The sequence below is a fragment of the Neophocaena asiaeorientalis genome, unplaced genomic scaffold (assembly GCF_003031525.2).
Source record: "Neophocaena asiaeorientalis asiaeorientalis breed wild unplaced genomic scaffold, Neophocaena_asiaeorientalis_V1.1 scaffold225, whole genome shotgun sequence".
NCBI classification, from domain to species: Eukaryota; Metazoa; Chordata; class Mammalia; order Artiodactyla; family Phocoenidae; genus Neophocaena; species Neophocaena asiaeorientalis.
Window position 1 is genome coordinate 8,056,313 of NW_020172364.1, and position 3,987 is coordinate 8,060,299.

Consider the following 3,987-nt stretch of genomic DNA (forward strand, 5'->3'; position numbering starts at 1 on the left):
TTACTTTTTATATACTCTTTGGCCAAGTGAAGGAGAGGGCAGTTTCAGAGGTGTTCACTTGAACTTTCCCACTCTGATAGCTCTTACTCCGCAGGCCAAAAACCCAATGTGGGCATTACTCAGTCAAGTATATTAATTCCAAGTACTTGATGACTTGGTAAATGACCACTGGGTGGACCCATTGTCTGGTGGATTTGAACCAGAATTCCATATATGACCTGATCACGTGAGCTCCCACTTCAACAGGGTACCGTGACTAACTTAAGGTCTCTGGGTATCAATGTCAACTCAGATTTCTTGTACTCAGGTCAATAGCTGTAAGCAAGACTGACTATATAATCTGCAAGGTCCACTACTAATGAAAATGTGCGGCCACTTGTTTAAAATTATTAAAAATTTCAACAGGGTGACAATACAGCATTAAACCAAGTTAGGAACCCTTCTAAATACAGAGCACACCCTTGAGGCTGGCCCTGGCTCTAGGTTTCTTAAGCGGAACCTAAAGGCATTGCCATGGCACATACTTGCCGTAGCATTAGAGGTTACTTTTTCCCAGGAATCCAGCCAACTCTTCAGTCAAAGGATTCTGTATCTAAAAATTGACTCAGGTCCACAAATCAAGCAAGAGACTGTGACTTTGTGTTGGATGACCACCTTTAGCCTCCCACTCCCCCATCTTGCTTTTCTCTGGCTGTAGATTTAAGCAGAACCCTGGTTGGCTTAAATTTATTTTTCCTGTCCATTTATTTTTCCCCTAGGTTGGCCATGACCATCTCCACAAACTCCCTGCAGGCCAAACCCCCTTGGCCGCACCTCCAACATTTCTGGTCATTATGGTACTTATGATCTCCTGGAATCTGGCAGCTAAGTGCCACTATCTGGACTCTATTACCTGGTGGTAAATGGACATCATTGCCGTGAATATCATTGAGCCCAGCTCTGTGAGCATCTCTCCTACAAGCAGCCTTGGGTTGCAGAGGAGAGCCAGCACTGAACTTAGCACATTTCTCATGGCCTTGGAGGATTGTGTGTCTTCTTGGCCCACCTAACATATTTCCCCTGGGACTCTTCTGGCTCCTCACAATATATCCTTCTAGCATGTTTACCTCCCTTAGACTCTTTATTCCTTCCTACCATCTGCCAGAAAAACTCAAGCAATTCCTCTTTACTCATCATTGTTCATCACTTTTTCCAGAGTTATAAGAACCACTCCAGCAGTGATCTTGCCCCATCCACGATGGTTCTTACCAAGGTTTTAAATCCCCTGTCATGAGAAAGTACACCTAGGTCAATGAACTCTTTCTTATGTAGTCTTATATTCCAGCCCCCTCAATCAAGAATTCTCAAAACCCAATCCCAGGGATATTTCCCTGACTTTTGTTGGTACAAGCTAGATAATTCTGGTAACTCCTTTGGTATATAATTAATTTTTTCCCTTATTATGACCAGCTGGGTTATGCTGTGCTGTGCTTTAACTGTATTTAGGGTCCTTGCAGCCAAGAGAGAAGGTAAAAGCATTCTTGATGTGGAATGTTTACTGCTTTTATAGGAAACACCTCTGTAGCAACTTCCAATATGAAAGAAGTTCTTACTAGGAAAGGGTAGTCCATTCTACAAGCTCTGAGGGTTTAGGGGAATGCTACGGTCAGAATATTTCTGTCCCCTCAAAATTCATATGTTGAAATCCTACTGCCCAGTGTGATAGTATTAGGAAGTGGGGCCTTTGGGAGGTGATTAGGTCATGTGGCTGGAATATTCATGAATGCAATTAACGCTCTTATAAAAAAGACCCCACTGAGCTCCGTAGTCCCTTCCACCATGTGAGGACACAACAAAAAGTCTGTAATCCAGAAGAGGGCCCTTCCACGACCATGCTGGGACCCTGATCTCAAACTTCCAGCCTCTAGAATTGTGAGAAATAAATTTATGCTGTTTATAGACCATCCAGTCGGTGGTACTTTGTTATAACAGCCTCAACTAAGACCAAAACGCCTACAGAACCAGCTTATCAGAGGCATCCACTTAATGTCCCCAGTCCATATTTCAGGGTCTCAGGTATTTCCAACCAGCCTTGGCTGACCATTCAAATGTCTCTTGAGCTCTGTGACTTGATCAGGAGCTCAGTCTCTTGCTTAGCTTGTTTATTTTTGCAAAGAGGCCCTCACGTCTGTGTAAGCTATCAAAGAGGCAATCTGACTCTCTTACTTAGCCTTTAACTGCCTGTTAAGAGCCCTTTGTTTCTCAATATCCCTCTGCAGAGTGTCAATACAACCGAGCAGTAATCATACAACTCTACTTCCTTGTAGGAACTGTTTTCCCTGTGTCTTCCTAAAAGCCTGAGTCTTAGAAGCTGCAAGTCTTCCCCTACAGTGGGTATTTTCCCAGGTCAACATTGGTGTAATCTATAGCAATTGGGCCTCCATCTTGGAGCAGAAACAATCCAGACTCCACATAGCTCTGGATGCCATTCTGTTTGCTTGACGTGTAGAGAATGAGTCAGTCCTAAATATTCAACTTCTGTCTGCATTCTTGGACCACTCTCAGGACCACTTGTATCACTTTGTGTTCTCTGAGAAACAGACCCCGAGATGGAATCAGATGTGCAAAAGATGTACTAGGAAGAATGTCTTTGGAGGATAAAGAAAAAGAAATCAGAATAAAGGGGGTTATGTCAGAGGGTGATAAAAAACTCTCTCTGAAAAAACAAGAAGAGGAGAAAATTAGGAGAATTCAGCAGAAAGAGTTTCAGACCAAAGTTTAGTCAGGCCAATGAGGTATTATTGACTCAAAATCACATTGGAGGTGTCCCCTGTGTTGCAAGAATGGTCCTGGTTTGGTAGCCCCACTAGGTTCAGTGCTTGGCTGGGAGGAGCCTGGATGTACAATGGCCTCAGTGAGACAGCAGTAAGGATGGAAGGGGCACCAGCTGTGGCTGTCAGTCAGTGATGTGTTCCACATTAGAAGAGCTGAGCTGTGTATTTCCTTGGCCGCTACATTCGCATCACAAATGTCTCATAAAATCCTTTTTTTTCCCCTCTTGAGCCAGTGGTTGGCAATGGACAGAACTCATTGCGAAACACTGCACCCTGACTTGGTGACTCTGGGCCACACCATTCCACCCTCATCCGCCAACCCACGTAAACTCTCTGAGTTCCGTTCAACCTCGAATTCCACACTTCTAAGCATATTTCAAATCAGGGTGAGCATTTATTTCCCATTTCTTAGTAGAAATTCTCCACATAGAAACAAATCCATCAGGAAATTGAGACTCATTCTTTGACACCCATTCATCCTGGCATAATTTGTGTCACCCTCTTATTGTGTACACCTTCCAGAGACAAATTCTACAGGAAGGTATTTTTAATGGTTATTAATGGTGGGGTTTTATTTTCTTCTTTTGAGTATCAAAATGTAGTATTTTCACTGTACAAAATTTGAAAACTACAAAAAGGTATCAGCAAGAAAATATTTTCTTCACCCCATAACCCCATCCACTCAGAAATAATAGCTGTTAAGAGTTTATTAACTTCCTTTCCTTGTTTTCCCTTTGTGATAGGGTCCATGTACATTTTTCCACACCATGAGAATACATTGCCTACATTGTTTTATTTCTTCTATTAAAGGGCTTTTAAAATTTACTTTTTAAATAATTTTGTCTTGATGTTTTGTCTTGATTATTAGGAGGAAAATAAGCAAATTAGAGGAGAATGTAGTCTAATAAATACTCTCTCTGTCTATAATTATTGTGTATATATATTAATATATATTTATTAGAAATATATTATATATATATATAAGTATATGTGTGTGTATATATAAGTATATACACATATTATAGGTAATATTTGTAAACATATATATTTGTAAATATACACATACACATATATCTGTATATTATACATATAGACATACATATATCTCTGTATAAATATCATCACTATATCTTGTGGCTCTCTGCCTCTTTCCTCTCTCTCTCTTTCCTGTATA